The sequence below is a fragment of the Meles meles genome, chromosome 5, assembly GCF_922984935.1.
Source record: "Meles meles chromosome 5, mMelMel3.1 paternal haplotype, whole genome shotgun sequence".
NCBI classification, from domain to species: domain Eukaryota; kingdom Metazoa; phylum Chordata; class Mammalia; order Carnivora; family Mustelidae; genus Meles; species Meles meles.
The window spans coordinates 20,003,983-20,029,231 of NC_060070.1; positions in this window are offsets into that span (position 1 = coordinate 20,003,983).

The following is a 25,249-nucleotide window of genomic DNA, read 5'->3' on the forward strand; positions in this document are numbered from 1 at the left end:
ATCTTTCACTTTAAGCCTTTAATTCCTCTCTGTCCATATTACTTGTTGTGTTAGGTAGAAATACATGGTGGGTTTTGTTGTTGTTGTTCTTTGGATTTTTTTCGAATAGTGAATCAGTTTTCCAAACTTTATTTTCTAAACAACATGTTCTCTCCAGTTAATTTGTTGTGCCAACTTTAATGTAAATTTAGAGTTTTCCCTGAGCTTTCTAGTCTGTACCATTGATCCATTGGTCTTCTGTTGGTAATATCACAATAATAGTTTTGCTTTGTTTTGTTTTTGCTCTGATATATGCCTTTCTAGTAAGACTTAATATGTAGGAGGGCTAGTCCTGATTTGTATTGGGGTTGCATTGACTTTATAGATTGATTTAGAAGGAGAATTGATTTAAATATCTCAATTTGGATGATCTTTTTTTTCCTTTTTTTCACTTTAAAATTTCATTCATGGAAGTCTTTTGAACTCTTAGCTAAACAAATTCCTCATAATTTTATGGTTATTGTAAAGCATTTTTTTTAAAGTTATTTCTCTAATTTGTTACTGCTGGTAGAAAAACTATTGGTTTTCATAAGTTGATTTAGTATTCATCAGTTCATTTACTTTACATTTCACAGCTGCCTTTTCTACACTTCATTCATTAAGTCAGCTAATATTTATTGAGAGTCTATTTTGTGTCAAGTACTCTTTAATTCCTTGGGATATATCAGATAACAGAATGCTCCCAGGGAAGCCATAGCCTGGTTTCTACCTTATGGCAACAGAAAGACAAGACCAGCAAAAATTTTAACAAGTAAATTATGTCTTATAATAGAGGTGGAACATGCTATAGTAAAAAGACAATCAGGGTAAAGGGGGCCAAGAATGTGGGGAAGTGTTTGCAGTCTTCCCAGACAGGTCATGGTAGACTTGGTAAGATGGCCTTGAACGAACATTTAAATGAAGTGTTAAATCAGTTATGTGACTAGGTGGAGAAGACCCCTCCAGCAGAAGGATCAGTCAGTGCAAAGGCCCTAATAGCTATGCTGAGAATAGGTTCAAAGGCAAAATAGAAGGAACAGGATTACCAGTGAGGAGGCTATTTCAGTAATCCAGACAAAAATACTGGCTTTGGCTAGGCTGGTACCAGTGGAGCTGGAGAGAAAAAACTGGATTTTAGGTATATTCTGAAAATTTGATAGTTTCTTTTTTAAGATCCATGTTTCAAGACTTTCTGAAGACTGAAATCTATTAATTTTTAGACATAATCTCTTTTCACATTCTCATTTCTTAAGCGTAAATACAGTTTAGTTACCTATATTGTTAAAATAACAAGGCTATACGACGAAGCCTGCTTTAGAAAAAATACAACTGACTTAAGTTCATATATGACTCAAAACAAATGTATTCCAGCATAATGCAAAGTTAGCTTTCAGTAGGAGTGTTAGTGCACATTGGCTAAAAGCTAGATGTTTTACAGAAAAAGTGGAGAATATTGTTAATCTAACGAATAAACTATATGGGGATTAGTTCAGAGTACTTCCTGTTCTCTGCTGGTCTACTTATGCATATATGTACTTATGTATACATGCACATTCCATGTAGTTCTGGGAAGAATTTCAGATAACTTTATAAACATAGAAAGTATAACAAGGTCAAATAAAATTTGAAGTAACTAGAGGAAGAAAACTGACATAGAAGGAGAAATGAAATCAAAGATAACATAAACATAGGCAAGAAGACTATTTACTAAGGGCAAATTATAAATCTTGTTCTAGTTTTTAAGCAGTTTCAACTGTCATTCTTCAAAATTATTTAGGCTGGTCCCATATATAAATAATGTACTACTTTTGGGCTTTGACTCTGGCATTGTTTTCTTCTTTTTTTTCTTTTAGAAATGCATCTTAACTATATGCTACAGAATTTAGTCAAAAGACAATATAAAATAAGGAGACATCTGTAAGTGGAGATATCCATCTATATGTACTATGAATAATGTTAAACATTGTATTATATAGTGCTATATGTAACAATACCCATACAGTTTCCTTCAAAGTATACAATTTTGTTTTACTGTGCTGAATTGCAGTGTTTATTTTCAATGAACAATGGGTATTCTGCAGTTTTTTCTCCTCTTTGACTTCTAGGAAGCTTAGAGGTGATTTTCTAAATTTGGCATGATAATTTCCTTCATTCTCAGGCCTTCATATTATTTGGTCTTCTTTTTTAATGTGTGTATGTGTGTTTTAAGATTTATTTATTTATTTGAGAGACAGAGGTGAGGGAGGGAGAAGGAAGAGAGAATGCCAAACAGATTCTGAGCTGAGTGCAGGCCCAATGCAGGACTTGATCTCACAACCCTGAGATCACAACCTGAGCCGAAACCTAGAGTCAGAGACTCAACTGACTATGTCACCCAGGCACCCCAATTCTGTTTTTAATTTTTTAAATATTTTTATATTTTATTTTATTTGTGATATAGCCACTTCAAATCATTTTGGGAAACACCGTATGTCTCTGTGTGGGTGAGTGTTTGTACATATATGTGTATGTGAATTGACTAATTTATAATTCCTTTCTTAGCAGTAATAGAAATTTATCTTCAGCAAAATACATTAGATACTCTTTTAAGGTTGCAGGAGACAGGGCTATAACATAGCCCTTGGGAAGAGAGCTTAGAAAGGGATCAGACTCTACTTTCCACGTTTCTCTCAACAGACCTGTTTCCTTTTTCCTTCTCACTATGACTGGTTCCCTTTACTTCCTCATTTCTCAGGTGGGTGGAAGGATTGGGTGGAAGGATTTTACTTCCGTTCCTTAGACCTATGGCTTATAGGTCAAATCACCTGAAAAAGCCTGACCTCGGCCTGCCTCCATCTCTGCTTTTACCTCTCTCTGAAAGATGCCAGATAGATCCAGCTTTGATCAGGAGACCATTTGTGGATCCATCCGCTGTGCTTAGGGGGATGGAATTGTCTGACTATTGGTCCTTTCACTGTCCCACAAGACAAGGCTTCATACTTTCAGATTTTCTCTAAAGATGAAAGAAAATGCCATGGTTTAAGGCTGAATACAAAAACCAAATGAAATCAAATGACACAAACAAAACAAAACACTGATGCTTTTCCTTGTAATACAGGTGCTTGGCCCTGCAAATAGAAAGTCTTGCTTATTTAATATGCTCAAATATTCATGATTAGAAGAGCTTAATACAGACATATATGTTATATATATTTACTGAACATGAGTTTGAACTGAGTCCATTTATACATGAATTTATTTTGATAAATGCAGTATAGTACTGTAAATATATTTTCTCTTCCTTATGATTTTAAGAACATTTTCTTTTCTCTACATTACTTTGATGTAAGAATACAGTGTATAATACACGCAACATATAAAATATGCATCAATCAACTGTTTATGTTATTGCTAAGGCTTCCTGTCAACACTAGGCTATTAGTCGTTGAGGTTTGGGGGGAGTCAACTGTTATACACTAATTTTCAACTGCACAGGGGTCAGTGACCATAATTTTCATTATTCAAGGGTGAACTGTATACATATATACATATATACATATATATACACATATACACACATAAATACATATATAAATACACACATGGAATTTGTTTTGTTTTTAGAAAATTACATAAGATAAGGATTTAATTAAGAAATATTTATTAAGCACTTACTGTGCTTCACACCATTCTAAACTTCTAAATTCTGGTGATACGGCAATGAATAAAATAGACAATGTTGTTTATGATTGCAGAGGAGTAGATAAGTTCCATGTATCTGTTTATTGAGAAATGTAGAAAGATAGCTTAATATCTCCTTATAGGATGAGTTTAAGTTGGCATATATATTTGTATACATTATACTTTTATACATTATACACATATAAACACATTCCTGGTTGCTTTGATGTCCTCTGTGAAAGCGGGTCAAGGAAAAGCATTGATGAATTAACAGGACCTCTAACTTTCCAAATTCCTGAGGCTGATAGAATGCACACAATTGCAAGATTATTCTTCAGTTTGCATGGTTACAAAGATATATGCATTGATACATGTTAATTAACATGATGGAAAAGATGTTAGAGCTGGATTTATGTTCGTTTTAGTGGAAAAGTGACGTTGTCACAATCGTTAGGCCTGCTGGGGCCCTGAGACAGCCCAGATGCTCTGTCATCCTTCAAAGGCTGCAGTTTCTTTGAGGTCAAGGCTTTGGCTTCCTCAGGCGCCAGAGCCATAGCAGAGACAATCCAGATGCAGTCTGGTTTGGGAAGCAAGAGCCTAGAATTCCTCCGTAGGAGGAAGCAGCAGGGATTTCCTAAAAAGGAGGGGCAAGTGAATACATAAACTTACAAAGATCTGCTCAGGGACAAATGAACGAGTGACAGTAACATCTTTAATTTAGGTGCTGGCTTTAACTGAGTAAGAAAGATGGTCAGGTTGTTCAGTGATACTTTGATATGTTGTTCTAGGAGATACTTTGATACTGCACTAATAAAATAAATAATTATATGTTTATATACACATATTTAATTTCTCATTTTATGTCCAAAAATTATTACAATGTTGACTATACATTTGATTTTTAGAAATAATATTAAAATTTTAGTAAATTAAATTTAAATATTTGCTATCTACTATAAATGACAGAAGATTTTCATAGGGAACTGTAGACCCAAGTTGGTGTTCTCCCCAAAGACTGGGCACAATAGTCTAATTTTAATATGATTTATTTATTGAGATACAATCTCAAGCTCCTATTTGAAAGTGATTCTTAGCCTTCTCTACAAAAATTGTGGTGTTTTACAAATGTTATTTTTATTTTTCTTTTGAAATTTGTTCCCAAGCATTCCAAGAATTCTACATATGAAATAAAAACTAAGGGACTCTCTCTCTCACAAAGGTAGGAAGATAGATATACATGAATTTGATCCAACTGGTGATAAATTTGGTGACCCAATGAGATTCACTAGACTTATTACTTACTTTTAGTTTGATGTATTGTATGGGTTAATTGAATAAAATTCCCACTCAGGTGGGTTAATAGTGCTGGTTTAGGCAGTCACTTTATTTAGGCCCCTTTAGTCACGCTCCCTTGCTTGTGAGCATGTGAGATCTTGACACATGGGTAGGCCTTTAATCCCATCCTTCACAATACCTTTCTGTCACCAGAAAACTCTCTCTCTCCCATCTGTTGTTGAATTATCCCTGACCACTGGTCAACATGAATTTTTGGAAGTTAATGGAACACTTTTGAAAAGAAGAAAAACATAACAGAATCTCCCTGGATTTGCTTGGAAAGTAATCTGTCTTCTGAGAGTGAAAATTCTGTATCAGATAGGGTCTGTTATTTGGTAGTAATAGAATATAATTCGGATCATTTGTTCCCATGTAGTAGTGAACATGAAACATGAAACTGAACAATGGAGATTTTTCCCAATAGGATGTGGTATGGTACCTTGGATAACTGGCACATTGACAAACTTAATGAACTAAGAACTTCCAAGCAAGGAATGCTTAGAAGGCCAGGGGCCTTCTGAAAGCAAAGCTGAAGCTGTAACTCAACACTACCAGCCCTACTGGGTGAACCAAATATCTATTAAGTCAATCAGATCAAGTCCCAAGAGAAGCAGCAAAAGGAACAGGTAGGAAAACAGTGGTTTCTCTAAGCCAAAAATGGCATTTGCTGTCAAAATCAATTTAATTCAAACAAGGAAATAGTCCATCTGGAATTACGATTTATTTTGAAATTACAGGAAGATTATCTTTTCTCTTGTTACTCCCCATATAATAAGTCAGTCCTTAATGATCCTATTTTAAAATCCTAGTAAATACACACTAAGGGATTGAAGAGATTCAGTTTGTTTCAATACCTCTTTATTTTTTTCCTTGTGAATGAAGCAATATTATTTTTTGGAAGCTGGGGGAAAAATTGTAATGAACTTTATCAGTGATGGTTTTTGAAAGAATTTCCAGCAATGGAGCTTTTATAATCTCTAACACAGTGATAGACTACGGTTTGACTCTCTCAGCTACATATTCCATTGTCCACTTATGAGTAGCCTTGAACTCCGCCCTTCAAAAGAAAGCCATTCTGGGTAGACACTTTATTGAGTTCTTAGTGCAGGCACAATCTCCAGGCCAGGTCATAATATGCAATGTCACATAACTCTTGTGTCTGTAGTTTACTGTTGCATTTCATTGCAATTAATGTTGAATGAGGGAAAGGGATATTTTAATGCAATCTAATTCCCTCAAGAATTAGATGTGATCCAATTCCATCAAGAAGATGGACTCCAACAAAGTCACTATGATTGCTATGATATAGTGAATAATCGAAGATACAGGTGATTAGAAACTGCTTGTGTATCATTTCAAATGAAGAAATTAGAAATGAAGATGGATGGTAGGTTTGTCAGTACTACTACAGTCTCTGTAAGTCATAGTGAAATAAATTCAGTCTATTCCGAAAAGTCTTCGATAGATCAGGAATACCAATTCTCAGGCTTTTTCATTGGTTTCTCTTTGTGTCATCCCCTGTTCTCCCCACCCAAGGTATTCATGGGGATGAATTCCACCTTTTCTACATTTAATACTTGGGAAAGGGAAAAAAATACACCTAAAAGGAAGGATTGTTTCCAGCCTTCTATAGGAATACAATAAATTTGCTCTTTTGAGTTTCTCCTGTCAGTCTCCAGCCCTGTTCTCACCTGAAACTGAAGAAGGGACTCTTCAGAACTTCCCATTTTCAGTCTTAAGCACCTATATGGTCCCAGACAGTGTTTCTGATTCAAAACCATCTTATATCTACCATTGCTTTGGAATCAGAAATGAATAGTTTAGGGACCAGAAGATTTAAAAACAAGAGACTCTTTGTTGCAACATTATGCACAATAGTCAAGATACGAAAGCAACCCAAGGGTTCATTGATAAATGAATGGATAAAGAGGATATGATATATATATACAATGGAATATTACTCAGCCAAAGAAAAGGATGAGATCTTGCCATTTGTGACAACATGGATGGACCTAGAGGTTGTTATGGTGAATGAAATAAGTCAGACAGAGAAAGACAAATACTATATTATTTCACTTATAGTTGGAGTATAAATAACAAAAAAAAAAAAAACCAGAAAAAACAAATAACAAGTAGAATCAGACCTACAAATACAGAGAACAAACTGATGGTTGCCAGAGAAGAAGAGACTGGGTGAATGGGCAAAATGGGTGAAGGTGAGTGGGAAATATAGGCTTCCAGTAATGGAATGAATAGGTCACAAGAATAAAAGGCATAGCATAGGTAACATGGTATTGTAATAGCAATATATGGGGACAAATGGTAGTCATAATTGTGGTGAGCATAGTATAATGTATAGGGTTTTTGAATTTCTGTGTTGTACACCTGAAACTGATATAACATTGTGTGTCAACTATACTCAAATGAAAAATTATAATGGTTACCATTATAATCATAAAATTGATAATAAAATAATAAAATGATAATAAAAAAGAAACTCTTTTCCCCCTGCTTCTAAGTTTGGGAGCTGGCCAAGGATCTGAGCTACATAAGATCAAGTCATAGATAAGATTGCCCACAAAGAGTAAATTTAAGTGGTAAGGGGTAACTAGTCAGAGAAGGCAAGTGGGTGTTCTGAATCCAACAGATGAAGTAGGGAAAAAATTAAAGCAAATTATGGATCTATTTGTCTATGTATTTTCATATTGATGAAAAAATTTGTTTCCCAATAATATGACATACAACAATAAGACATGCAAAGAGATGATAACTTACTAATGTTTTCTGAGAATAACACCATGACATTATGAAGCCCTTCTGACATCTGTTAATGAACTCTGTCTTCATCAGGGCCATGGTCTCTTCTTCCTTTCCTGAGCATCTTGGTACTTACTTCCTGCTAACCATAAGGCAATGTGTATTGAAGACTTTAGTCAAACACCATTACATAAAAAAAGAGAGAGATCCTGTATTTTTTTATGTCTTAAAGAACTCAGGTATTGTGGATCCCAGCTTCTGGAGAGAAGTGGAAGTCCAAATGGGAATCTGTTCTAATTTTGATTCTTATGTCTCTTACTTTCCTCAATATTACTTATATTCATGCCCACCACACTAAAAAAATTCTTTTGAGGAAAATCAGCAGTCAAAATATCCTAGACCTAGCATATTTTCACAGAAGGAAGAAAAAAAGTAAAAGAATGGGAGGGAGGATAAAAGAAAGGATGAGGGAATAAGGGAAGGAAGGAGGTAGAACAATCATGGAAGAACAGATCTATCATCCTGGCTACTGAGTTAATTACCGTTAAGTACATTATCCTCTTTGGATCATTGTAAGATTTCTAAGCTAGATGTGACTTTCTTTCTTTTATATACAGGGAAGCAAAGACTTAGAGAAATTAAATTTTCTTGAGATTACAGACATTGGGACCAGAGGGAAGAGGAGGCCAAAGAGGATTGAGAAGTAGTTGTACCTCTGAGAACATTGTCGAAAATGGATCTTTCTCAACAATGGTAAAAGTTTATATGATCTTTGAAAGACTTATAGAGAGGGGAAGCTGAATGAACTCAAGGGTCCCCCCAGTAGTCACAAGGCGTAGAGCAATGGTGTGTAGAAGAGGTGCTAGCATGGTCAAGATGCAAGTGTAAGACGAGTAACTTCTGCTTTGGCAATCCACACAACCTATCCCGGTCTCCCCTTCCCCTTAGTCTACCAGACTGTCAGTGTGCATGTCAGCTTTGAGGTGTGTGAAAACACAGCCTTCATATATCTAATGAAAAGGAGAGAACAATGGCTGCAGCTAGGCCCAGCTATATAATCTGTGGGGTTCCATGGACAAAGATGAATTTCAGCACAGTGACAATAGAGCATTGGCCGAAGTGTAGGTTTTCTGAACACAAGCTCTTGTACATCTTCACATGCATGCTCATGAAGCTGGCCTGTATGCACATGGTTTTGATGGTTAGCAACTGCTCAGGACCTGAGAAAGACTATCCAGGTTTCTCCACATTCAAATAACAAAGCACTTGACAATTTGTGGTTCCATCATTTGTCAACAATTATCTGATTCTTCTTGTCTAGTCTGTGAGAAAGAGGTTGACATGAACATCTGGCTTTTGGGCTTTGGCCCACTTTCTTCCATCTGCCCTCTTTTGCTCAATTTATTCTTGGTGCCTTATATCAAATTCTATTTTTCTTATGAGGTTTCCTGGTAAAGCCAGGCAATTTGATAATTTTGACTCCCATCTCACGCTCTTTTCTTACCTGTGTTTGTTCCAGATGGTGTCCCCTTTAACAGTTTATTTGTTTAACCTAATTATGTCCATTTATTGTATGAGACCTGTATATCCCCCAGATGTCTGTATATTTCCTTGAGTCTGTGTTTCCACCAAACACTCACTACCGAGGGAATGAGGCTAAGGGAGGAAAGTGTAATGGGGGGCTGGGCTTCCTCATATCTTCAAGAGGCTTTCTAGGAGCTGGGAAATGCCACCATGTGGAGGTCCCAACGGCAGTGGTTTGATCAGTATAGCACTAACATAATTTCTGACTGGTCTCATAGAGGAGTGGGCTGATTGCCCTAGAACTGCCCTTCTCAGTATGGTCCACTATGAAAACACAGAAGAGGCTAATTGTTTTCTGACAGAATTATCGTTGCACTTAATCAAATGTCACCGTTAAGACCAAATAGAAGGCTATGGCAAATATGAGCAAAGAGAAATACACGGGCCTCAGCTCTCCTTTTCCCATCTTGGAGGACAGGCAAGCTAGGGAGGGAGCTGCAGGGAGGTGAACTTCAGTGAACTGCTGCTGCCATTTCCTTATATGTAGGATGATGAGGGAGGGGTGATATCATGTGGAGTGCGTGAATATATGTTTAATATATTAAACAACAATGCTGTGTTGCATATTGCTCTATATTCTCTTCCAGACACCACACACTGTGGGCATAACAATAACTGCTCAGCTGCAGAGCTACTTGTAATTATACACAGTGGAAATCTCTCTGAGCCACTCTTCTCCCTGCTGCAATCTGTGGGAGGCATACATATAATGCCTTTGGTTCTTCCCATGAATTTTGACAACTCTATAAAAGGCATCAGGATAATGTTTGCATGTATTATGTAGCTAAAAGAAACATAACCCCATTACAGTATCTCAAATTACGAGGCCTCTTGAATCGACATAAATCGGGCCCTTTTGACATTACCACTTCAAGCGTTCATGTGGCAGGCACTGGGTAGAGTATGCAAATGCACGTTGTTGCTGCCTAGTGACTGAGAGGGGGAGTCCACAAACAGAAAGATTTAGAACGCAGCCACATCTGAAGCCCAAAGATATGAAAATATGCTTCTTCTCTCTGTGGACACAAGTGAGTGTTTTGGACTATTTTAACGGCCAATGATCATAATGGCTTCATGGTGCCTTATTGATCTGAGGGTTTAATTTCCTTATCTAATGGAGTACAGACCATGTGAAATGTTCATTACACCTGCACCTCCTCCCAACAAATAGTAATGTACACTTGGCTGTATGTAATAGGGCTCTAATTCCCTCATGGGCTCCCAGCACATCCTAACTTACAAGAAGCTCCCATGATTTAGTAACACCATCAGCAATCTGGAGTGGAATTATCTTTAAATATGCAGTTGTATGCACGATTGTTTATATTCTGCTTTGTTAAAATTTTAATGATAATGCAGTATCATTTTCCTGCTTTAGTGGTACTTTTTTATTTGCTTTAAAAGGTGAAAGTATCTGTTTAATTCCTTAAAACATCTTCTACTGGTAGCTTTACTGCCTTAAAAGTTCAAATCATAAAATAAACTATTCTAGAAGCTTATGATTTCTTAATAGAACATAAAATCTTGAAGCCAAATATTTTGGATAAAAGTGTTGATATAAAGCCTCTAGTGTGATCTTTTCAAGATGATATTGGTCTGAATTATCTTACTATTTCTGTTCTTTACCAAAGATATACAAGTAAACATTTTCTAAAGGAGTGTGTGTCTATGTGTGTTTATGAGAGAGAGAGAGAGAGAAAGACAGAGAAAGAGAGAGAGGGATGTCTCAGTACCAATACGAATACGAAGATATCTTTATTTTGAAATACATTTTCAAAATAAAAATTAGAAAAATAAAGTAACAAAAATACTCCCCTAGCTATTCAGTTTCTTATTAAAATTAAACATATACATTACTTTCATTGTTTTAAAAGACAAAATCAGAAAGGCTAAGTTAATTTCTACAAACACCTTTTAAAGTCATTCTTCCCTTGATATTTTATTTGCCTAGGCATAAACAAAACATAAAACTGAATTAAGCTCTGTGTATGCCCATTTTCATATGTGCGCAAACACATTTGTGAGTATTCTTGTGTGCATATGTGTGAATATCTGTGTTTTTGATGTGCAAAAACTATTGTGTGTGTGTTTCTGTGTGCACAATTTTATAGTTGTGTGCATGTGTAGGCTTGTGCGTTTGTGCTCACGTGAGCCTCTGTATGTGTGAATCAATATGTATAAATAGAAGCAGCTTGTGCAGATCACATATTGTTAATTTCCATGTCAACATAAATTCACTGAACACATACTTACGTCCCTAGCATTTTGTAAAACACATAAGATACAAAAATGAGTATGACCTTGTTCTGAACTTGAAAATGTTAGAACAAGAGAGATAACTTTGCATATAAATAGCAATAAAGCAATGAAAAGCAAGTTTTACTAATTTAATGAATGGAGTGCTAGTTAGCTAATAGGATAAAATTATACATTCAGAAAAAGGATAGACGGCAGAGAAAGATGATGAGTGAGATAACCTTGGAACTTGAATAGAATTTGAATAGAATTTCTCCCATTGGAGAAAGGAGAGGGAAGGTAATTTAAATAAAGGGAGTTAGCAGAATGAACAGGAAAATGGAGTTGTGAAAGTTCATGTGTGTTGCAGGGAGGAATGGCTATTTAAATGAGGGGAGCATGGGGTACATGGAAACAAAAAGGAAATTAAGATTGCCTGAGTTCCTACTGCCAGGTAGGGTGATACCATGGTGAAAAGGTGAGCATAGGCATCAAGTTGTCTAACGGTGAGTCTCATCCCTTCCATTTACTTTCTGTGTGGTTTTGTTCAAGTGACTTAACCTCTCTGAGCCTCAGTTCCTTTTTCTGATGGTAATTATAACTTAATACACTTAAGACAATCACTGGAATATAACGAAGATATAATAGAGGTGGTTATTATTATCTTGTGCTTGGCCTGGAGATAATATAAAATTGGCTAAAAGTTATTGAGCATACTCTGTAACAGACACCAAATTCTACATCATTCTATTTAATCTTCACAATAGCCCTTTGACATGGTAACTATTACTATCTCCTCTAACAGATGAGAAAACTTCTTATGGAGGTTCATAGAGAAGAGCAGGACCAAACATGGGTTTGTCTGATTCCAGAAGCTTGCCATCATGTCTCCTCAGGAGGAGGACACTGATAAGAAGTAAACTATTATGGGTCTGTGGGGCTCAAATTGTGAAACACTGTGGCAAGGCAGAGAGTTTGGTTTTTACTCCCTCCATGGTAGAAAATAGTGAAAAAAAATTTTTTTTGAGAAGCAACATTATCATTTGTTCATTTGTTCATTCATTTAACAGCTACATATTGAACTCAGTAAAATATACATAGCATTGTTTTATTGCTTTTCAAATACAAAGTTCTCCTGTTTGCAATAGTCTGACATTTTTGGGTCCTGACTTGTGTTTATTAATCTTTGCAACCAAAGTTACTATATGCCAGACACTGTGCTAAACATTAGGGAGAAAATGGTGAGCAAAAGCAGATGTGGTCTCTACTGTCATGGAACTGACAGTTTGGTTGTTAGGTGGATATTTAATAAGTACACAATGGTAGCATTGCCCCTGTGACAAATGCTACAAAGGTGAGGTTCATAGTGGTGTGAAAGTAGATACTAGGAGAATTGAACCAAGACAAGGAGGTCAGAAATGTTTTCATTGAGAAAATGAGGCTTGAACATTGAGCTTAAAAATGAGTAGGAGTTAAGTGGGAAAAGATTAGAAAGGGACAGGAACAGCAAATGCAAAGGCCCTGTGGGAGAGGAAGTGCCATGAATACAAAAGCAAAGAGGGAGCTAGAGTATCTAGAGGAAACAAATCTAAAGTAACTCTGTCCAATAAAAATATGAGAGCCAGATATGTAAGTAAATTTTCTAGTAGCCACATTAAAAAAAAGAGAAAAGAAGCAAATGAAATTAATGGAATTAAAAATATTTTATTTTAATGTAATATATCCAAAATATTATCCTTACAATATATACACAACATAAAAATTATTAATTTGATATTTTTACCTTCTTTTTCTAGTACTAAGTGTTTGAAATCCAGTGTGCATTTTAAATTTAATAGCACATCTTAATTCAGATGCTAAATTTTTATTAGGAATACTTGATCTGTATTTAGTTTATAGTTAAAAAAAAAAAACAACTGCACATACCAAGTTGTTCCAAACATACTTAAATTTTTCCAATAACTGGACCAAGTATCTATTTTAAAATTTAAATTAATTGAAACTGAATAATATTAAAAATTCAGTGTGCTATCGTGAGTGCTGTAAAGTGTGTAAACCTGGCGATTCACAGACCTGTACCCCTGGGGATAAAAATACATTATATGTTTATTTTAAAAAAAAAATTTGGAAGGGGAGGCGAACCATAAGAGACTATGGACTCTGAAAAACAACCTGAGGGTTTTGAAGGGTCAGGGGTGGGAGGTTGGGGGAACAGGTGGTGGGTAATAGGGAGGGCACGTATTGCATGGAGCACTGGGTGTTGTGCAAAAAACAATGAATACTGTTACGCTGAAAAAATAAATAAAATGGAAAAAAAAGCTGGAAGCAATAAAAAATAAATAAAAATTAAATTAAAAAAATTCAGTTCCTCAGTCACACTAGTTATATTTAAAATTCTTAGTAATTTCAAAATGAAACTTAGTAATTACAAATGTGGCTACTCTGTTGGACAGAGAAGAATGGGGGAGTGAGAGCATGCCAGATCCTATGAGCTTTCTAAATCTCATTAAGAATTTCATCTTTCAAAATCAGTAGAATACTGCTGAAGAGTGCTAAACATGGGATGACATTAGGAGATTTGAGTTTTGAAATTAGATCCCTTAGGTAACAATGTGGAAAATGGTTTGGCGTTGAGCTGGAGACAAGGAAAAGAAGGTTAACCAATAAGAATGTCATTGCCATAATTTATACTAGATATTTACCTACCAAATACAAAAATACTAATTCAAAGGGATAGATGCACCCTTACATTTATAGCAGCTTTATCTATAATCACCAAATTATGGAAACAGCCCAACTGTCCACTGAGTGATGAATGGATAAAGACGAAGTGGTATTTATATAATAGATTATTATACTGCCATAAAAAAGAATGAAATCTTGCCATTTACATGACATGCATAGAGCTAAAGAGAGAATATTATGCTAAGTGAAATAAACCAGCCAGAGAAAGATAAATACCATATGATTTCACTCATGTGTGGAATTTAAGAAACAAAACAAATGAGAAAAGGAGAAACACAAGAGAGAGGCAAACTGAGAAATGGACTGTTAACTATAACATTTAATGTATTAGCCCCAGGGGTATAGGTCTGTGAATCGCCAGGTTTACACACTTCACAGCACTCACCATAGCACACACCTTAGCACATACCCTCACCAACTGGACTGTTAACTATAAAGAACAAACTGAAGGTTATCAGAAGGGAGGCGGGTAGGAAGATGGGTGAAATAGGTGACAGATTAAGGAGTTTGTTGTGGTGAGCATCAGGTATTGTATGAAAATGTATTGAATTCTATGTTATACACTTGAAACTAATATTACCCTGTATGTTAACTGGAATTAAGATAAAAACTTAAAAAAAAAAGAATGTCATTGCCATAATCTAGACCAAAGATAAAGGTAATGTGGATGCTAGGATGCTATTGATAGAAGATATAGACGTTATTGATAGAAGATAGAAGTTCACAGATTCAAAAGATATTTAAAGGACAAAATTAACCAAAGCTGAAGATGGAATTGAAACACCTCCACTGTGGAAGTGGGTCTGAGTGACTCAATGGTTTAGGCTCAGCCCTGGCAGTCTAGAAGAATGACTATACATGTCCTCTACATACTTTGGGATTCCTCATATCATGGCAGCCTTGTGATTGCTGGAATCCTTACACAGTAGCTATGGATAAGCATTTCATCAAATAAGGTGAAAACTTCAAGACTTTTTTATATTCTAGTCTCAGAAATCACATCCTTTCACTTCCACTGTAGTGTATTAGTAGAAACAGTCACAAGACTGTTCAAAGAGAGGGGATTCAAAGAGAGGGGACAAAAACCATACCTCTCAACAGGAAGAATTTCAAAGAATTTGCAATCTATTATAAAATCACCTAAGTACAATTTGAGACATTGTCATTTTAAGGTGCCTTGGAATCATTTAAGAGAGGTAGTTGGATGTTCTTGTCTAGAGTTCAGGGGACAAGTCTAGAATGGAAATATAAGTTTATAAACCATCTGAGGTGGTAATTAAAGTATGGATGAAAACTTCTAAGAAGAGAATTTAGGTTGACTAGAGTGCCTTGAGGAATTTCAACCTTAACAACAGCTCCCCTGTTTTGTATCTTCTGAAATGTCAGGAAAGGTAAAGGCAGATAAATGTCTGTTGTTTTTATTGACAGGGGAACTATTGTTTATCTCTAAAGAATGATTTTAGTGTTAAAGAAAAAAAATCTGGATGCAATACAAAAGATATTGTATTGCAATATATATCAGAAAGATAATCAGAAAGATTATCAGAGAATCAGAAAGCTGGAAGACACTGGGGAGGTGCTAATTCTTGCTGAAGAGTGGTAGCTGCATTTCATCAAAATGACAGAATTAATTGGATCATAGAGCGGTACAAATAGAGGGATAAAATGCACATTTTCCCCTAGTCTTGTATCTTAAATTAAATAAATTTTTATCCATAATAGTTATATAAAATTCTATACGGAGTTTCTTTCGTACAACATTATAGACTTGAGACCTATAAATACTGTTACAAATCTGACTAAATTTTACCATCAGATTTGGAAGAAAATATCTAGATACTATGGGTTTGATTCTGGATGTGACCAACATAAGACTGCTAAAATAGACCAGAATTTTTAGATATGACTGAAATAATGTTTTCCATATCTAGATTCTGTTCATCTGAAAATTTTGTACATAGTGAAAGTTTCCTACAGTTTTAAAAGGAGACTCCAAGCTTAGTTACTTAAAATATACATGTTCAACACATACACACACAAGTCTAATACTGTGAGATAAGAATATTTTATCTCAACATAAATGTAGATATACTTTTAATGTACATTTTGATTTGACTTTTATGTGCACATAATGATTCAATGAATTTTAAATATCTGCCATTAATTCTTAATAACCTTAATTGATATCATCTCCAATTGGAATAATGAGAATTTAAAGGTGATTCTAGAAATGTAATACTTCTAGAATCTTCTGAGAACTTGTTATATCAATATGAAATGATGTTTAATGTACTGAACCTGAAGTAAAACACTTTCTTCAAACCCCTTATGCCTCTGTGACTACTTAGCTAGATGGCGCTGTATCTAATTTCATAATTTGTCTTCATGATCTATGCTTAGAACTGATGCTGAATCAATACCAGTTCCAAAGAATGATCATAATGATCACGATGACTGTGTCATGTATCTTATGATATGTTTGGTTTAAGTTCACATTCCTGACAAAATCTGGAAGGGAAGTCGTAGAAGTAGAAAATGACCGTTTAATTTTCTGGATAACTCTGGTTTCTCTTCAGATCGTATAAATCTTTCGCCTTTTAATTTTCTGGATAGACTGGCTTCTGTCACAACAAAAAACATGGCTCAGTGGAAAAAAAAATTATATACTGAACAAAGAGTTGTCAAATATGTTTGTGTTATAAAGATTAATCAACCATTTGATTGATCTTCAGCTTGTTTTCCTTGATAACACAGACTCAGTTTTTTTTTTCCATTACTGTGAAAAGAGAACATTCTTGTCTGAAGAGGTATACCAAAATGGAGAAAAGCACAGATTAATGAAGCTATATTGGGGTACTACTTCTATCTCCATTCTCTCTTTTCCCTTACTAAATCATCTTTCTTCTGCTGTTTTCTTTTATAATTTGGCTTTATTACTTTCACCTATTTTCTTTCTATTATCTGTTTCTTTTTCTCTTCAGTTTGCTTGTATATCCATTAAATTTGGCAGTTCATTGAATCTCCCTATTGATAACAGATTTGTCTGTAGCTGATGACTTTTCTCTTAGAGATGCTGAGTCCTGAATATTGCATGATATAGAAGATTACTGCCTTTTAGCACTACTGGTCAAAGCAAGGATAGAACATTCTTGACATTCTTCAGTGTTGACTTGATATTTGGGGATTTAATGAGCCCTGTATACTTTCTGAAATTTGGGTAATATATTGATTTGTCTCAGGGAAAAACAAACAAACAAACAAAAAACTATCTTCCAGACCTGTAATGTTGTCTTTAGTTATTTTATTACATTATATTTGGTTATTTTTATTATAACGTGATCTACACATATACCATATGAAATTTGACATAAATTTATCATGCTTATAGTTCCCATACAAAAAAGTTAATCTATAAATTAAATACAAAATAATAAACAAACACAACAAACTTCAGATTTTTATGTGGAAATACGTTTTTTTTTTTGGTCCATTTTTTACTTTATTATTATCCATTAACTTTAATCAAACAAGTTCAGAATACGTCTGGTAGCAATACAATAGTGTACAAAAGAATAGTAATAAATTCAAGTTTAGGATAACTGGGCATTCCTCAGCAAACAATATTTTAATGTTGTTTTAATGAAGGGGCTGCCTATACAGTCTATAGCATGGTCTCTTCTTTTGAAGGAATAACTAGCCTATGTGTTCTTCAAAATTATATTGAATGGGTATTATAATCCAATTATTGGGGCACCTGGGTGGCTCAGTGGGTTAAAGCCTCTGCCTTTGGCTCAGGTCATGATCCCAGGGTCCTGGGATAGAGCCCCGCATCAGGCTTTCTGCAGAGCTCGGCAGGGAGCCTGCTTCCTCTTTTTCTCTCTCTCTACCTGCCTTTCTGCCTACTTGTGATCTCTGTGTGTCAAATAAATAAATAAAATCTTATAATCCACTTATTTTTGGAGTCAGGAACTAGAAAATAGGTCTGAAGTTGTTTTCAGTACTTTAGATGATAAGAAAAAAAATATACTTTTACAAAGTACATTATTGGACTGTTGAGGGAAATCATCAACTATTAAAATAGATCCTCTCTCGTTCTGAATTAGGAATATTCAAACCCTTATGAAGCTATTATTTGTCATTTGGCCTTCACTTGACCTGAGTATTTTATTTTAGGATTAAGCCACTTTTCTCTTTAGTCTAAAAAGATGAAGATAGCATACTGCACTACCACACAGTGTCATTTTGCCATGTAACCGTTGTTTTTATTTGCCATGTAATGAATTTATTAAAAAAAATTCAGAAATTAAATTCTTTTACTGTGGAAAGATCTGCCAAAAGTGAATTACTCATGTAGAAGAGACAATTTTTATTTATTTATAGTAAAATGATTCAGTATGAGAACAGTAGCTTGGATCAAATCTGCTATTGACTCCCAGAGACATTCACCAAAAGTTAAATAGCCTTATGATTACTTGTCACAAACATATTATAAACAAATACATGAACATGTACACCAAAATCTTGTGGTAAAACTTGGTAATAAGATAGTGAGCCAGATAAATTAGAATAAATAATTTTTTAAATAAATTTTTACTTTTAAAGTAGTTTAGGTTTATAGAAAAATTAAAAAGACAGGACAGAGAGTACTCTTTACACCCTACACTCAGTCTCTCTTATTGATACTATTTTATATTGGTATGGTACATTTGTCCAATTAATGAGCCAATACTGACATTATTATTAAACAAAGTCCTCAGTTTATTCAGATTTTCCTGTTTTTTGCCTGACTGTTTTTGTTGTTGTTCCAGCATCCCATCCAGGATACTACATTATATTTTATGGTCATGCTTCCTTAGGTTTCTTGTGGCTGTGCTAGTTTTAAACACTTTCCTTGTTTTTGATGACCTTGAGAGTTTTTTTTTTTTTAATATTTTATTTATTTGACAGAGAGAAATCACAACTAGGTAGAGAGGCAGGCAGAGAGAGAGGAGGAAGCGGGCTCTCTGCTCAGCAGGCTTTAACCCACTGAGCCACCCAGGCGCCCCGACCTTGAGAGTTTTGAAGGTAATGGTCATGTATAGAGTGTCATTATAAGGGAATTGTCTGATATTTTTCTCATAAGTAGTCTGGGGTTAAGAGAGAAGTGAGGAAATGAGGAAGTGAGAAGTGAGGAAGACCATGAAAGTAAAGGGCCATTCCTATCACATCATATCAAGGGTACATGCTATCAAGAGGACTAATCAGTAGTGATATTAACCTTGATCATCTCGCAGAAGTAATGTTTGTGAGGTTAAACTACCTTAAAATTACTTTTATCTTCATTTTTATACGTTACTCTTTGGAAGGAAAGTCGCTATGTGCAACTCACACTGTGGAGAGTTATGTTACACCTCCTTGCACATCAATTATTTGTAATTCTGTACAAGGGATTTTATTTATTTATTTATTGTAGTGTGGACTCATAAATATTTATTTTATAATCCAATAGTATGTTATAATCTAATGGTATGTTTTTTAGTTTGTGGCTCAAATTATTTCAGCTTTCGCCACTATGAGCTTTCAGTTGTTTCTTGTGTCTCTTTGATATGTTACCACCATTGTGTTTTTAAATTTGTTTTAGCATTTCCTTACTTCCTGGAACTATACGATGCTCCAGGGTAGTCTTGTATATTTTCTTCCCCAGTCCTAGAAAAAGCCATTTGTCCAAGGAATCTGCAGTTCCTTTTATTAGATGATAGCATTAAAAACTGCTATCTGGGTCCAGTAGTACCAAGTGGGTATCATTTCTACATGGATGTTATTGCTTCTGGGCCCTCTCAGCTGACAGCACAAGATTATAGATGTATCAATTTATATGAGTATATAATTTTTCTTCATTAGTTGGTTGATATGTAAATCATATTGATCGAATTTGGAGTATTGAACCACCCTTGCATACCTGGACTAAATCCCACTTGATCATGGTGTATAGTACTGATACATTATTGGGTTAAATTTACAATATTTTCTGTAGGATATTTATGTTTATGTTCATGGAATAATCAGATATCAATCTGTAACTTCTCTTATAATGACTTTATCAGGCTTTGGTTTTAGAATAATGCTGATCTCATAAAAGGAGTTGTGAGTTAAAAAGTGGTTTCTCTACTTCTATTTCTTTAGAAAAGATTGTGGAAAATCTGAATTCTCCACAGTACATGGTGGAGGACTGCTCTGATGCAGTCCTTACCTGTGAGAAAAAGTACTTTCCTCATGTTTCATGATATTTATAGATGAATATAATCCCTTACTATGTTTTCAGTTGTGTCTTACTATATGTAATTTATCCATGTGTAAAGTTATTCATTATTAATACATTTTCTTTTTATTTTTTCTTTTTATTTTTTATTGTGTTATGTTAGTCACCATACAGTACATCATTAGCTTTTGATATAGTGTTCTATGATTCATTGTGTATAAAATCCAATTCTCCATGCAATCTGTGCTGTCCTTAATACCCCTTACTAGGCTCACCCAGCCCCTCACCCCCTACTTTCTACAACTCTGTTTGTTTCTTGGAGTCCATAGTCTCTCATGGTTCATCTCCCACTCTGATTCTGCCCCCTTCCTTTTTCCCTTCTCCTAATATCCTCCACGCTATTCCTTATGTTCCACAAATAAGTGAAATCATATGATAAATGACTTTCTTGACTTATTTCACTTAACATGATCTCCTCCAGTCCCATCCAAGTTGAGGCAAAATTTGGGTATTCATCCTTTCTGATATCTGAGTAATATTCCATTGTGTATATGGACCACATCTTCTTTATACATTCATCTGTTGAAGGTCGTCTTGGCTCTTTCCACATTTTGGCTATTGTGGACATTGCTGCTATGAACATGGGGGTACATATGGCCCTTCTTTTCACAACATCTGTATCTTTGGAGCAAATACCCAGTAATGCAGTTTCTGGGTCATAGGATAGCTCTATTTTTAGTTTTTTGAGGAATCGCCACACTCTTTTCCAGAATGGCTAAACCAACTTGCGTTCCCACCAACAGTGTAAGAGGGTTCCCCTTTTGCCATACTTCTCTGATATTTGTTGTTTCTTGCCTTGTCAATTTTTGCCATTCTAACTGGTGTAAGGTGGTATCTCAATGTGGTTTTGATTTGAATTTCCCTGATGGCTAATGATGATAAACATTTTTCCATGTGTATGCTAGCTGTTTGTTTGTCTTCTTTGGAGAACTGTCTGTTCATGTCTTCTGCCCTTTTGACTTGATTATCTGTATTTTGGGTGTTGAGTTTTAGGAGTTCTTTATAGATCTTGAATACCAGCCCTTTGTCTGTAGTGTCATTTGTGAATATCTTCTCCCATTCTGTGGGTTGCCTCTTTGTTTTCTTAACAGTTTCCTTTACTATGCAGAAGCTTTTTATCTTGATGAAGTCCCAAAAGTTCATTTCTGCTTTTGTTTCCTTTGTCTTTGGATACATATCTTGAGAGAAGTTGCTGTGGCTGATGTTGAAGGTGTTACTACCTATGTTCTCCTCTAGGATTTTGATAGGTTCCTGCCTCATGTTGAGGTCTTTTATCCATTTTGAGTTTATCTTTGTGTATGGTGTAAGAGAATTGTCGAGTTTCACTCTTCTACACATAGCTGTCCCATTTTCCCAGCACCGTTTATTGAAGAGAGTGTCTTTTTTCTACTGTATATTTTTTCCTGCTTTTTTGAAGATTAGTTGACCACAGAGTTGCGGGTCCATATCTGGGCTCTCTACTCTGTTCCACTGGTCTATGTGTCTGTTTTGTGCCAGTACCATGCTGTCTTGGTGATCACAGCTTTGTAGTAAAGCTTGAAATCAGGCAACATGATGCTTGCTCCCAGTTCTCTTTTTCTTTTTCACCATTTCCTTAGCAATTCGGGATCTCTTCTGGTTCCATACAAATTTTAGAATTGTTTGTTCCAGCTCTTTGAAAAATGATGGTGGAATATTGATCAGGATGACATTGGAAGTATAGATTGTTTGGGGCAGTATAGACATTTATCAATGTTTACTCTTCTAATCCATGAACATGGAATGCTTTTCCATCTTTTTGTGTCTTTTTCAGTTTCTTTCATGAGTGGTCTGTAGTTCCTTGAGTACAGATTCTTTACCTCTTTGGTTAGGTTTATTCCAAGGTATCTCATGTTTCTTGGTTTTATAGTAAATGGAATCAGTTCTCTAATTTCCCTTTCTATATTTTCATTGTTAGTGTATAAGAAATCAACTAATTTCTTGATCATAGCTCTTGACTGATTTGTGAATGTTGAACCACCTTGCATCCCAGGGATAAATCCCATCTGGTCATGATGGATAATCCTTTTAACACACTGTTGGATCCTATTAGCTAGGATCTTGTTGAGAATCTTGGCATCCATATTTATCAGGGATATCAGTCTGAAATTCTCCTTTTTTGATGGGATTTTTCCTGGTTTTGGGATCAAGGTAATGCTGGCCTCATAGAAAAAGTCTGGAAGTTTTCCTTCTGTTTCTATTTTTTGAAACAACTTCAGAAAAATGGTATTATTTCTTCTTTGAATGTTTGGTAGACTCCCCAGGGAATCCATGAGGCCCTGGACTCTTGTTTTTTGGGAGGTATAAATGTTTGATTACTGCTTCATTCTCGTTACTGGTTATTAGTCTATTCAGGTTGTCAATTTCTTCCTATTTCAGTCTTGGAAGTTTATAGGTTTCCAGGAATGCATCCATTTCTTCTAGGTTGCTTAACTTATTGGCATATAGTTGTTGATAATAATTTCTGATGATTATTTCTATTTCCTTGGTGTTAGTCGTGATCTCTCCCCTTTCATTCATAATTTTATTAATTTGGGTCCCTTCTCTTTTCTGTTGGGTAAGTCTGGCCAGATCTTATTGTTTCTTCTTTTTTTTTTTTAATATTTTATTTATTTATTTGACAGAGAGAGAGGTCACAAGTAGGCAGAGAGGCAGGCAGAGAGAGAGGGAGAAACAGGCTCCCTGCTGAGCAGAGAGCCCGATGTGGGGCTCGATCCCAGGACCCTGAGATCATGACCTGAGCCGAAGGCAGAGGCTTAAACCACTGAGCCGCCCAGGTGCCCCTTATTGTTTCTTCTTATTGATCCTATTATTTCTTTCAAAGAACCAGTTTCTAGTTTCATTAATGTGTTATAGTGTTTTTCTGGTTTCTAAGTCACTGATCTCTGCTCTAATCTCAATTATTTTTCTTCTCATGTGTGGATTAGATTTAATTTGTTGTTGATTCTCCAGATCTTTAAGGTATAAGACAGTTTGTTTAGTCAGGATTTTTTTTTTTTTTTTTTTTTTTTTTTTTTTTTTTTTTTTTTTTTTGAGTGAGGCTTGCATGGCTATGTATTTCTATGGCAAAGGATAGCCTTTGCCATATCCCATAGGTTTTGGATTGATGTGTCTTTGTTCTCATTGGTTTCCATGAATTGATTAGTTCTTCTTTGATTTCCTGGTTGACCCAAACATTTTTGAACAGGATGGTCTTTGGCTTCCAAGTTTTGAATTTCTTCCAAACCTTTTCTTGTGATTGAGTTCCAGTTTCACTGCATTGGGTCTGAGAATATGCAGAATAATCTCAGTCTTTTGGTACCAGTTCAGATCTCATTTGTCACCCAGTATGTGGTCTGTTCCATACACGCTTGAGAAGAGTGAGTGTTCTTTTGTTTTAGGGTGGAATGTTCTTTATATATCTATGAGGTCCATCCCGTCCAGTGTGTCATTCAAAGCTCTTGTTTCTTTGTTAATTTTCTGCTTAGTTGACTTGTCTACTGCTGAGAGTAGAGTGTTAAGGTCTCCTCCAAGTAGCATATTATTATCAAAATTCTCTTTATTTTGGTTAACAGTTGGCTTATGTAGTTAGATAGTTGGCTGCTCCCATGTTGGGGGCATAGATATTTACAATTGTTAGATCTTCTTGTTGTATAGACCCTTTAAGAATGATATAGTCTCCGGGGCACCTGGGTGGCTCAGTGGGTTAAGCCTCTGCTTTCGGCTCAGGTCATGATCTCAGGGTCCTGGGATCGAGCCCCGCATCGGGCTCTCTGCTCAGCGGGGAGCCTGCTTCCTCCTTTCTCTCTGCCTGCCTCTCTGCCTGCTTATGATCTCTCTGTCAAATAAAAAAAAAAAAAAAAAGAATGCTATAGTCTCCTTCTGTATCTCTAACTACAGTCTTTTGCTTAATATCTAATTTGTCTGATATGAGAATCATTATCCCAACTTTATTTTGAGGTCATTGGCATGAAAGATAGTTCTCCATCCCTTCACTTTCAGTCTGCATGTATCTTTAGGTTCAAAATGAGTCTCTTGTAGACAGTATATGGATAGGTTTTGTCTTTTTATCCAATCTACAACCCTGTGCCATTTTATGGGAGCTTTTAGGCTATTCAAGTTGAGAGTGGTTATTGACAGATAAAATTTTATTGTCATCATGTTGTCTGTGAAGTCCTTATTTCTATGGATTGTCTCTACATATCTCTGTTCTATACCACTCTTGGGGTCTTTCTCCTTTTATAGAACCCCCCTTAATATTTCTTGCAAAGCTGGCTTAGTGGTCACATATTCTTTCAGTCTCTACTGGTCCTGGAAACTTCTTTTCTCTCCATCTATTCTAAATGACAGCCTTGCCAAATAAAGAATTCTTGACTGCATTTTCTTCCCATTTAGTACACTGAATATATCTTGCCAGCCCCTTCTGCCTTTCTAGGTCTCTATGGACTGGTCTGATGTTATTGTGTTGTTCCTCCCTCTGTATGTAAGGAATCTCTTCCCCCTAACTGCCCTTCCTTGGTTCTAAGATTTGCGAGTTTTACTATTACATCCCAGGGGGTTGATCTGGCCTCCTTGATCTTGGGGGGTATCTGCTCTGCCTCAAGGACATGATTACTTGTT